General features: G+C 43.5%; 1 protein-coding gene across 1 annotated transcript in view; it reads right to left on the bottom strand.

Annotated features, from left to right (window-relative positions):
- Window positions 1-13,770, bottom strand: part of REXO2 (RNA exonuclease 2) — a 139,295-nt gene that overhangs the window by 80,573 nt on the left and 44,952 nt on the right.

Genomic DNA, 13,770 nt, shown 5'->3' with positions numbered 1-13,770 from the left:
ATTAATATATACACACACAATGCACTCACACACACACACACTGCACTCACACACACACACAGTGCACTCACACACACACACAGTGCACTCACACACACTGCACTCACACATACACACTGCATTCATTATATACACACACTAAATAAATATTCAATTAATATAATTTTTTTAGGATCTAATTTTATTTAGAAATTTACCAGTAGCTGCTGCATTTCCCACCCTAGTCTTATACTCAAGTCAATAAGTTTTCCCAGTTTTTTTGGGTAAAATTAGGGGCCTCGGCTTATATTCGGGTCGGCTTATACTCGAGTATATACGGTATATATATTATTATATATATAATATAAAAAAATATGTAAATACGTAAAAAAAAAAAAAAAAAAAAAAATAATTAACAAATATATAGATGTGTGTTATTTCGTTCTAACTGTATTGTGATATTAATATATATATATATTTATATCAAAATACACGTAGAACGAATTAATATATATCTATATACATAAATATATACGTATATATCACTATATATATATATATATAAATACAATATATATATATATATATATATATATATTATACAAAAATTATAATTTAGGCACTCACCCCTGAAAAGTTCTGATAAATCTTGCCTTTGGTGCATCCAACGTCCCAAATTTACATCAAGCGATAAACTGGAGCACTCAAAAGGACTTCTCTATAGTGTATTTATTGTGAAAAAAGTTTACAACAAAGTGTAAAACATCTTCATAGCTGGTATTAAATGAAAGCCCTGTTTCCCCTGAATAAAATGATATATAATAAGGGGGGGTGCATTTAATATGAAAGAGGTGAATTACGGTTGGACAGACATATAGCACAAATGCCAGGTTTTGTTTACGTTTTGTTTTGTTCACAACTTGTACATTTGGCTCAGTCCTTAAGGGGTTAAAATAAGCAGAAGAAGAGGAATGTTTTGTTTCGTATGAACGAATGGTATAACAGGAACAAAGTAATACAAGATAAGGGATTTATAATAAGTTAAACAGGCTGGCGTTCAGCTAAATTTACATGACATGTAGAAACTGCATAAATACATAGTGACTGCCTTTGGCTGTATGACCGCACTGGAAAAAAATGAAATAACGTAAGTATATTAGATATAGTGATGGGTTCGTTTGTATGAACGAACGGTATAATAGGTTAACTTAGTGCATGAAAAAGGAGTTTTTATAATAGTGAGACATGCTGGTGTACGCCGAAAACGACACAAATGGTAAGACTGTATGCATCCATAGTTTCAGCGGTCGGTGGTTTAACCGCACGAATGACTGAACGAACGTAAGTATACCTGCGGTCGACATCCCGTACCCCAAAAGTCATTCCCTGATAGCCCCGATCCGAGTAACCAACATATCTAAAATTCACTCAGATCAGTTCAGTAGAACGGCATCCAGTGGAATATTTGACCGGCCAGACACGAGAAGGTAGCCAAAAATAGTTCCAGGAGTATAGGTGCCCTGGCCGGTCTCTGTTAATGAGGTTCCTGTGCGAAAATCATACAAGGGAATCTCTTGCTTTCATGATGTGAATGCTCCCCCTGTTCGGTACTTTATATCTCCCGAACGCTGTTCGTGTAGGTGGTCGGGAACAGGAACGGCTAGCTGTCGACAGTTTACCGGTGTTCGCGCAACTGTTTCCCTTGCCATTTCACACTTGAGTGGTTGGTGTTAACGTTCTAATGGGGTACAGGGTTGGTCTTTGTTCGGGAGACGAATGGATTATTTGCGTTTGAAGTCTGCCAAACGGCCAAAGAAGAACCACATGAAAAAAACGGGTAAAACACACGAAATAACACTGGGGGGATATGGACAGCCAATGTAGGGGATAAAAAGTAGCTTGCAAATATCTATTCCACTACAAGGTATATATATATGGGTCTATATGTGTAGGCACATTTGTACATGTGTAGGTACATGTATTGGTGCTGGATGTATGTATAAGTGTGCGTTTGGTTGTATTTTTATGTACTTGTGTATAATTGTGTATATGTGCGTGTCTGTGTATACTGGATTTAGGACTTATGCATATTCTAGAACTCTTGGATGTGAATTCATGCATACTTAACATAAGTATTTTTTTACTCTCCCCTTCAAGCACCATCTTCTGCACCGTTTTTTTTCTCTCCACCCTCACTCTGATCTTCACACAAGATATGTACGACACTCTGCGAGAATGGTGTCTACTTTCTATCACCATGTATCACTCATGTGTTTTTAACCCCTGTATCACGACTCAATTTTGAAAATGTGTCGTCTTTGCTCAGAAATGCTTTAGACTTGAGAAAGGGAGGTTCTCCCAAAAGCTTGTCATTACAAAATTCTGTTTCTCCTGAGGAAGTCTGACGACGAAACGCGTTGAGCATTGAAACATTGACGCCCCTTTGGGACCCTGCATCGTGGTATCAGCGGTTTTATTGTTTATATATGCTGATTATTTTCCTTTTTTTCTTGGGCTAAATGTTATGGACTCGGTGCATTTTTGGTACTAGTATCTTGTACCTTATACTTGCACTGCACTTTGCACTTTTAAAATCTGCACCTTATTTGCCCAGTTCAGCATTATGTATGTCAGGATAGGGACAGGGATCCAACACGCAGAGTACAAACAGTAGCCAGATACGTATACCGGACCTTAGAATGGCCGGACTAACGTAAGTAGTACAGTATAGAATGGTCAAAGACAAGCCGAGGTCGAGGGTAACAGAAGACAGGTAAGCGAGAGACAAGCCGAATCAAGGGTAACAGAGATAAGCAGAGTAAGGTAAACAAGCCGGGTCAAAACCAAAAGGGATAATAGAATACACAAGCACTGAGTGACTAGAACAAGCTAGAACCATGACAGGGCAATGAGCTAATGAAAGAAGCTCTGTTAAATACCCTGTTCAGAGCAGTAACCACGCCTCCGAGGCGTCCTGATTGGTCCTGCAGCAATTGAGTGACAGGTCGTTCCGGAGGAGTGTCCTGATGACAACTTCCTGCCTAGATGCTGTAAAAGGCAGTCACTCCCTCGCGTCCGGCCTTGCATGACCGGATAGACCGTGGGGAAGGGAGCCATCAGGCCGTCTGGATGGAGGAACAGCTAAGTCTCTACCTCTTTCGGAGGTAGAGACCACAGGTACCCTGACAGTACCCCCCCTCTCAGATACGCCCACCGGGCGGAATACACCAGGGCGAGAAGGAAATCGAGAGTGAAACGCCCTGCGGAGACGGGGAGCATGCACCTCCTCCTGAGGTACCCAACTTCTCTCCTCAGGACCATAACCCTTCCAATCGACCAGATATTGCAGTTTCCCCCGGGAGATTCGAGAATCAACGATGGAATTGACCTCATACTCCTCCTGACCCTCCACCTGAACTGAGCGGGGAGGGGCGATCGTGGAGGAGAACCTGTTACATATTAATGGTTTTAGCAAGGAAACATGAAATGAATTAGGAATGCGTAAGGCATTAGGCAACGCTAAACGATACGCAACTGGGTTGATTTGAGACAGTACCCTGTAAGGTCCAATATATCGAGGAGCAAACTTCATGGACGGCACTTTTAACCGAATGTTTCTAGTACTTAACCATACTCTATCGCCTGGAACAAACACCGGTGCTGCCCTTCTACGTTTGTCAGCGTGTTTTTTAACCAGCGTAGAATTGTGCAGAAGGATTTGTCGAGTTTGATCCCACAACTCTCTTAAATTGGCAACATGAACATCCACCGACGGTATCCCTTGAGAAGAAGACTCCGAAGGAAGGATGGAAGGATGAAAGCCATAATTCAAGAAAAAAGGGCTAGAATGCGTAGAATCACAAATGAGATTGTTATGCGCAAACTCCGCCCAAGGAATCAAACCGACCCAATCGTCCTGGTGTTCTGAAACGAAACAACGTAAATATTGTTCAACTTTTTGGTTAGTGCGTTCAGCAGCTCCATTGGACTGAGGATGATAGGCAGAGGAGAAATTCAATTTGATGCCTAGTTGGGAGCAGAATGATCTCCAAAAACGGGAAACAAATTGGGAGCCTCTGTCAGAGACAATTTGGGAAGGTATCCCATGCAAACGGAAAATCTCCCTGGCGAATATCTCCGCTAATTCGGGCGAAGATGGGAGTTTAGGTAAGGGAATGAAGTGAGCCATTTTAGTAAATCTGTCTACCACAGTGAGGATGACAGTCTGCTCTTTAGAGATAGGCAAATCAACAATGAAGTCCATTGCCAGGCAGGACCAAGGCTTTTCAGGAACCTCTAAAGGGTGCAGAAATCCGCATGGAAGCGAATGGGGTAGCTTGGTCTTGGTACAAACTTCACATGCCCCGATGAATTCTTTAATATCCTTGCGTAAGTCAGGCCACCAAAAATCTTTAGAGACCAGCGCATAAGTCTTGCGGATGCCAGGATGCCCAGCCACCTTGCTGTTATGGAGACAGCGTAGCACCTCCAGTTGGAGAGCGGCAGGAACGAAGTGTCGATCCCCAGGGGTCTGTTTGGGTGCCAAATGCTGAAACTTCATGATCTCAGAAAGCAATGGAGAGTGAATCCTGAGATTCGTGTTCGCGATGATATTCCCCTTAGGAACTATGGAGGACAGAAGTGGTTCAGTTATAGTGGATGGTTCATATTGACGAGACAATGCATCGGCTTTCGAGTTCTTAGAACCAGGTCTATACGTAAGGACATAATTAAAGTGAGTGAGGAACAAGGCCCAGCGAGCCTGCCTGGCGGACAAGCGCTTCGCCTCCCCAATATAAGACAAGTTCTTATGATCCGTTAGAATAGTAACAGGGTGTAGTGTCCCTTCCAGTAAATGTCTCCACTCCTTTAAAGCCTTAATGACCGCTAACAGTTCCCTCTCCCCGATGTCATATCTGCTCTCAGGCCCAGAAATTTTTTTAGAGAAGAAACCACAAGGGTGTAACGGTTTATCCACCCCTAACCTTTGAGACAGAACAGCCCCAACTCCTGTCTCAGAAGCATCGACCTCGAGCAAGAAAGGCAGAGTCGTATCAGGATGAACTAGAATGGGAGCTGAGGCAAAAAGTTCCTTGAGAGTCTTAAAAGCACCAAGAGCTTCCTCAGACCAGAACTTAGTATCAGCCCCTTGTTTGGTCATATTGGTAATAGGCGCAATGATAGAGGAGTAACCCTTAATGAAGCGCCTATAGTAGTTGGAAAAACCAATAAACCTTTGGATAGCCTTGAGTCCTTTGGGCAAAGGCCAGTCTAAAATAGATTGGAGTTTACCAGGATCCATTTTAAAACCTTCCCCAGAAATCACGTACCCAAGAAAGTCTACCTGAGACTGATCAAAACTGCACTTCTCCAATTTGCAGTATAGACCATGTTGCAGAAGTTTGTGTAACACCTTTCTGACCTGTCTATGGTGAGTCTCAATCTCCTTAGAGTGTATTAGTATGTCGTCCAGGTAAACAATAACACAATCATGCTGAAACTCCCTAAGTACCTCATTAATCAAATCTTGAAATACTGCAGGAGCATTGCATAGTCCAAATGGCATAACAGTGTATTCGTAATGGCCATACCGGGTATTGAATGCCGTCATCCACTCGTGACCCTGCTGGATTCTCACCAAATTGTAAGCCCCTCTGAGATCTAACTTGGTGAAGATTTTGGAGCCCTTAAGACGATCGAATAACTCGGTAATCAGTGGGATAGGATAGGCATTTCTGACAGTTATTTTATTCAAGCCTCGGTAATCGATACAAGGTCTCAGCGTGCCATCCTTCTTCTTAATGAAAAAGAACCCCGCCCTGGCCGGAGAAGAAGACCTCCTGATAAATCCCTTTTCTAAATTCTCCTGAATATACTCCTCTAGAACCGAGTTTTCCTGAACAGACAAAGGATATACATGGCCCCTCGGAGGCATAGTCCCGGGTAGAAGCTTAATTTTACAGTCAAATGACCTGTGTGGCGGCAAAGAATCGGCATTCTTCTTGTCAAACACTGCCCTTAAGTCTAGGTAAAGGTCTGGTATTTGTCTCTCTGTGGACTGAGTAGGATTCTCCTGTATGTTAATATTAGCTAATGGAGAAACCTTGCACAAACACCGATCCTGGCAGCCCTGGCCCCACGAGAGTATCTCCCCTAACTCCCAATCGATAATAGGGTTATGTTCTTTCAACCATGGGTACCCCAGAACTATGGGAACGGAAGGAGACGAAATGAGCAGAAGAGATAAATTCTCCACGTGTAGGATACCAACATTTAACTCAATGGGTATGGTCTCACGAAAGATAACAGGGTCTAGTAGTGGTCTACCATCTATGGCCTCAACGGCCAAGGGTGTCTCCCTTAGCTGGGATGGGAAATTGTTTTTACTAGCAAAGGCTTGGTCGATAAAATTCTCAGCAGCACCGGAATCTATCAAAGCCTTAGCCCTTACTACTTCCCTCCCGCAAGTTAAGGAAACTGGTAGCAGAAGCCTGTGATCTTTATAATTAGGAGTAGAGGACAAAATAGAAACACCCAAGGCCTGTCCTCTAGAGAGACTTAGGTGCGAGCGTTTCCCGGGCGGTTAGAACAGTTCGAGAGTAAATGACCCTTAGCTCCACAATACATACACAAACCCTCTCTTCTCCTGTACTGTCTTTCCTCCTCAGAGAGGCGAGTATACCCTATCTGCATAGGTTCAGGAAGCAAAGATACCGTGGAGTCAGGACTTGGAAAAGCGGGGGCTAACCTAAAAGAAGGTCTCCGGTTCCTCTCTCGAGTGTTCTGTCTCTCTCTTAAACATTCATCTATACGAGAGATGAACGAAATTAGATCCTCTAAATTCTCAGGGAGTTCTCTGGTAGCAACCTCATCAAGGATTACTTCAGATAAGCCATTCAAAAATACATCCATATATGCCTGCTCATTCCACTTGACCTCTGACGCCAGAGACCTGAACTCTAGTGCATAATCCACCAGTGTTTGGTTCTCCTGTTTCAGACGCAACAGTAATCTGGCTGCATTAACCTTTCTACCAGGAGGGTCAAATGTTCTTCTAAAAGCAGTTACAAAGGCGTTATAGTTATAAACTAATGGGTTATCGTTCTCCCATAATGGGTTGGCCCATCTCAGAGCTTTCTCAATAAGTAGGGTGATAATAAATCCTACCTTTGCCCTATCTGTAGGATAAGAGCGAGGTTGCAATTCAAAGTGGATACTAATTTGGTTTAAAAAACCACGACACTTCTCAGGAGCCCCACCATAGCGTACTGGGGGGGTAATGTGAGAAGAAGCACCCACTGTGGCTACCTCTAGACCTGAACCGACAGGAGAAACAGGGGTATTACGTATCTCCTCTGGTGGGTTATTGGCACGAGATAATAGAGCCTGTAGCGCAAGCGCCATCTGATCCATTCTGTGATCCATGGCTTCAAACCTAGGATCAGGAGAAGCCAGCTGACTGTTTGTACTTGCAGGATCCATTGGCCCTGTCGTAATGTCAGGATCGGGACAGGGATCCAACACGCAGAGTACAAACAGTAGCCAGATACGTATACCGGACCTTAGAATGGCCAGACTAACGTAAGTAGTACAGTATAGAATGGTCAAAGACAAGCCGAGGTCGAGGGTAACAGAAGACAGGTAAGCGAGAGACAAGCCGAATCAAGGGTAACAGAGATAAGCAGAGTAAGGTAAACAAGCCGGGTCAAAACCAAAAGGGATAATAGAATACACAAGCACTGAGTGACTAGAACAAGCTAGAACCACGACAGGGCAATGAGCTAATGAAAGAAGCTCTGTTAAATACCCTGTTCAGAGCAGTAACCACGCCTCCGAGGCGTCCTGATTGGTCCTGCAGCAATTGAGTGACAGGTCGTTCCGGAGGAGTGTCCTGATGACACTTCCTGCCTAGATGCTGTAAAAGGCAGTCACTCCCTCGCGACCGGCCTTGCATGACCGGATAGACCGTGGGGAAGGGAGCCATCAGGCCGTCTGGATGGAGGAACAGCTAAGTCTCTACCTCTTTCGGAGGTAGAGACCACAGGTACCCTGACAATGTATTAGTGAGCTGCTATACCTATGGGTTCCTGTCTAATATAATTTGAGCACTTGTTATTGTGCTATTATTTTTATCTACTTCTGTATTAATAAATTACTATTTTAACCAGTATATTCACTATATGGTTCTTCCCCCCACATATACCTATTTAGTGACTGTGGCGCCCTGTTAATCTGTATATATATTTTGCAAAATTCTGTTAGACCAATTAAAAAAAAAACATTATAATATATATTATATATATATACACACATATACAAAGATGATGGGAGTTGCACTCCAGCCTTCCCTCAGTGTTCTGCCCGGTGCTCAGCTGCACAAGTATATACCAATTGAAAAAAGCTAGCACTCAGGGACTTCAATAAGTAAAAAGTAAAAACCTTTTATTCCAGTGTCAAAAAAACAGGGTCGACGTTTCAGTCCACCGTTGTGAACTTTCCTCGGGACATATATACACACATATATATACACACACACACACACATACATTATATATATATATATATATATATATATACACACACACACACAGCAAAGAAACTGCACTCCAGGGACTGGAAACAGGGACATAGGAAATGCTTTCCTATGGGGAAGTCTAATGCATGCGCGAAGGAGGAGCCTGACCCAGAGCTGGATTCAGGTATGTGACTAAAGGAGTTTTAACCCATTCAGTGCAGAGTAGTGGGGGAGAGCACGAGGGAGATGGGGGACTATAGGGAACTACAGTGCCAGGAAAAGGAGTAGGAAACTGTGCAGTCTAAAGAGGAAGGGGTGGGTACTTAATTAGGAAGAGGTGTGGCTTTGACCGGTAGGGATCAGGCAAATTAGATTAGGGGGTGCCCAGGTTTAGTCATGCCTAGGGCAGTACAAAACCTAAATAAACCACTGGCTGAGGGTCTATTACCTTTTTACCCTTGACACTTTCAAAATAGGCAATCCTGGAGGCAACAGTTTTCTTTTTGAGTTGGGAGGCCAATTTCACACCTGATCTATCGCCAGTGGCCAAAAAAATGTGTCTGAGTTTCCTTAATAGAAACATTGTTTTGGCAAGCTCCATGTCTCCAAGCTGCGATTGTAATTAGAGCAGTTTAGCGTAGGTTGATGGGATAGGGGAGTGTTTGTTAGTGTGTGTTAAAGTAGTTAGTTCAGAGATCACAGAGGTGTATTTCTCAAGGCGTATTCTTTTGGTTTAACTAGAATGATTAAAAAAACAGCATTGCATATGAGCTTTATGTGCCAACCAAATTTGGTCTAGAGGGGAGTCTGGAGGTGTATTGTCATGAAAATAGTTCTGTAAGTCCAGTTCTATCGGGGAGGTTACTGCTGGATCTGTGAGCAGGTGTTCGTTCAGTCTCCAGCTGCCTTGACCTCTGCTGGAGAAATGTTCTCTAATGGACATCGTGATGGGGGCATAGTCTGACCAGGAGATCATGCCTATATTACTGTGCTCAATCACTGGGAAGGAGGAAGTAAGAACCAGGAATCTATCGATTCTGGAGTAGCTGTTGTGAGCTGCGATGTGGCATTTATAGACTTTTTCTGTGGGATGGGTTATCTGCCAGGGATCTACATAGTTGTGGGTTAAAAGTGTGTGGAATATATGTGTAGCTTGTTTAGATCTACGTTGCAGCTTTCGGGTTGACAGATCCAGGTTCCGGGAAGAATCCAGGTCACTGACTGTCCAATAGGAAATTAGTGTCGCCTCCAATGATCATCTCCCCAAAGGAATGGGGAAAATTAGCAGGGAATCCATACTTGTACTGGATGTTAGCAACCCTTAGTGCCGCCATGATGGGTGCGAACGTGCGCCGCTTAAGCATTTTGGAGGCGAAGTCAATAAAGAGTTTGACCTGTGCAAATCTCCCCGGTAACTGGCCATTGACTATGGAGGCCTGCATTATGCGGTCTCTCACCGTTAAGTAGTGGACTCTGGTTATTACATCCCGTGGCACGGTAGGTGGTAAGTGTTTGGGCCCCTGTAAATGCTGTTCCAGCTTCCGTTAGGAAAGACATTCTTGATGGCAAGGATGTCAGTCTAGTCTCTATCCTTATAGCTTCACAGGATAATTTAGAGAATAGAAAACATAGAAAACACTAATTCTCCAACACAGGCACCCCAATAGGTGTTGTGTCGAGAAAAAGAAGAAGTACAACCCTATAGAAATGTACTAATAAATCAAAAAATATATATAAATTATTAATTATTTAAATAATTAATAATTTATATATATATTTTGATTTATTAGTACATTTCTATAGGGTTTGACTTATTTTTCTTGGCACAACACCTATTAGGGTGCCTGTGTTAGAGAATTAGTGTTTTCTATGTTTTCAATTACTATTAGGGTTACCCCCTGTTCACTAGTACAACCCGGTGACTTTCTTTTCCCTTGACTGAGGTTTTTTTTGGGGGACAACTGCTCATCTTAGCCCAACTCTTGGGCAGAAAGGCAGTGTCTAACCGGACCTGTTGTAAACTTTTAGATAATTTAGAGAATAGAGCCTTTAGTTTCGGAGACATGTCAGTAATCCTCAAAACAAGGGACATTCTCGGCTTCGGACTATACAGAGATGTCATCTGCTCTGTATACCCTCTGAGGCGAGGAATTCGACCTCTATTTACACAAGGTGGTGAACCTGGGGCACAAGTACAGGGGTTTCGCCTTCTAAGAGTATCACAGGTCAGTTTCATCTAAGGTACAAGAAACTTTGGCCCAGTCCAACACTCGCATCGATTGGAGGAAGTTGGTCACAGAGCTGTTCTGCAGGCATTTCGCCAGCTTGAGATCCCCATCTTGTGCGGTTTGCTCCTCTACCTCACACTCCTCCAAATTGTGTCCCTGCAGAGAAGAACACTCTACATCTCACCCCTCCACTTCCTACCCATCCTCTAACCCCTCCGTCAGTCAGGAAAGGGGACAGAGAGATAAGTTGGGCAAGGCGCAGATATGAAACTACTTTAATGCTGGAGCATGTAACTACAATCTGCTTCAGGGCACATACAAAAGCCCTGTATCCTTCTAAGCTTTTCCCTAGAAAATGCCTGAAGGAGGTCAACATCGAAACCTTAGCTTACCATTTACACACCCACCCCTCCCCTCACCTGGTGCAATATTTGATTTCTGTTTTTTTCTGAGTGTTTCCACACAGGGTTAGTAGCACTCCCAACAGGCACACTGGAATGCCCCAATTTACTCTCTGCTACAAACGACCCATCTGCTGTTGCCGAGTTGCTACGGAGAGAGATCACATCAGGCTTTAAGATTGGTCCTTTTCCGCACCCTCCTTTTTCTACAAGGCGCATGAACCCTACTGGAGTGGTTACCAACAGCACATCTAATAAACGTTTGATTATTGATTTGTCCACACCTCATTCTTCAAAAAACCCTAGTTTAAATTCACGAATACCGGCTGAAGAATTCTCTTTCCATTATGCGTCCGTGGATCATGCCATACAAGCTATCCTACTGGCCCGTGAACAAGCCTGGCTCAGTAAGACGGATATAACGAACGCCTTCAAATGACTACCGATCCATCCAACTCTCTGGTGTATCCACGGCATCAAATGGAGAGATAATTATTACTTTGCAACCAGACTCACTTTCGGCTCCAGGAGCAGCCCGAAGCTGTTCAACATATTTGCAGAAACTCTTTGCTGGCCGCTCCTGAACACTGTCAGATGTCCTACAGTCATACACTATTTCGACGATTTTCTACTGGTCGAGGCAGGTTCCCTCACGCCACGGAATATCATTAGCACCAATGCATTGTTTTCTGCACTAGGTGTCCCATTGTCCAACACAGTTGGTATTCCTGGGTATCTCACTAAACTCAATGTCTATGCAGGCACGCCTCCCGATGTGAAATTGGTATGCATCCGACAAGAACTGGACCAGTTCCTCCAAAAAGGTACTGGTACACAGAGGATCTCCAGTCTCTACTGGGACACCTCAGTTTTGCAATGCTATCATTCCACAGGGGAGATGCTTCATCTTCAGGTTACTCTGCCTCCTACCCGGCGTGCCTGATGAGGGAACCATAATTCTCAACCCCCCATCCATTGCCGATTTACTCATGTGGAAGCACTTCCTAGCAGAGTGGAACGACATCTCCATGTTCATTCCCCCACTGACCAAGCACTCCCCTGTTATTTGGACTGATGCAGCATCCCACTCTGGGTTTGCTGCAATTTTTGGTAACCACTGTTTCAGGGATGTGTGGCCTCAAGAAACACTTGCCTTACCGGCCTTCAGGGAAACTTCAACCCTTTTTGAGATCTATCCCATTGTAGAAGCAGAGCATACTTGGGGTCATCTGTGGGCCGGTAAGGCAGTTAAGGGTTTCTCAGACAATTTGGCGGCTTGTGAGATCGTTAATAAAGGATGATCTTCCTCCTCAACCATCATGCGGTTAATACGAAGATTGACGTGGCTGGCCGCCAAACTACAATTTTTTCTAGTGTGCGAAAACATTCCAGGAATTCATAATATGGCAGCTGATGCTTTGTGCCGGTCTAACTTTCAGGCATTCTACAAGACACATCCCTTCACCAACGAGCTGCCATCCAGAATTCCTACATTTCCAGAGTTAATAATGGATTAACAAGATTGACCCACGTTCGGTCACTCTCACAAAACGCTCTTTCTGACAACACCACAAAATTGTTCCACAAAATTGGTGGGGAGTCTCACGTTTTTAGATAATTAATTATTCTATCGAGACCATGGTGGCTTTTGCCTCTTTTTGCCACCTACACCTTAAATTAGCACATAACACCATTAAATTATATCTTACAGGTATACAGCACCAGGTCATCACGACCTTTCCCAATTACCCACCTTTTTCTTTCCACTTACCCCTTAAAAAATATATTCTTAATGGCATCAACAAAATAGATCGACCTCCTACTACCAATAGTTTACCCAAAGAAGGAACCATATTCAGGAACATATCAGACCTATTGGACACAAATCTCTTTAATACCCAGACTAACGCTGTCATTAAAATAGCCATGTACATCGCCTTCTATGGCTTCCTCATACCCAGAGAGTTCACTGTGGTATGTCAAACGGATGTCAGCTGTTTAAAATACCGGACATAACCAAACACGTTATGTCTTCACACTCATCTAAAACCAATAACGCAAACTACCAGACTACAATCCCTCTGTTTCCTACAGAGAACCTCTGGTGTCCTGTTAATACTCTACTTATTTCTATCCACGCACGTCGGCCTCCCACCTAACTCGCCCCTACTACTTCTTCACGGACACCCACTTACAACTTCCAAACTCATATTCCACATTAGAACACTACTGCTAAGATTGGGACATAATCCTGCCTCATTTTCCGGTCATTCCTTCAGAATTGGGGCAGCCACCTCAGCCTCCTGTACAGACACACCAGTCCATATCATCAATAGACTGGGCAGATGGAAATCCTCTGTCTACAGCACCCATAGTCCACATCCTGAGAAAGAACTCAGGAAAGCCTTTAAATGTCTGGCATTGTAAATTATGCAATAAAGTGTGTTTTCTGCAATATATTTTGCCCTCTTTATTACAGGCCTACCCGTATGTTGGTTTCGGCACACCACTACCAACCTTCCCCCTCTTCTCTATTTTCATATACGAATTGAGTTCCAACCACAAGTAAAACGCCATAGGCCTGAATTTGTGGGAGGATTTTCCCTACATAAACTCTACCCCCCTGCTTACCTATGCTGGATCCTGT

The sequence above is a fragment of the Pelobates fuscus genome, chromosome 11 (genome assembly GCF_036172605.1).
Source record: "Pelobates fuscus isolate aPelFus1 chromosome 11, aPelFus1.pri, whole genome shotgun sequence".
Taxonomy (NCBI): domain Eukaryota; kingdom Metazoa; phylum Chordata; class Amphibia; order Anura; family Pelobatidae; genus Pelobates; species Pelobates fuscus.
This window is presented reverse-complemented; position numbering and strand designations above follow the sequence as displayed.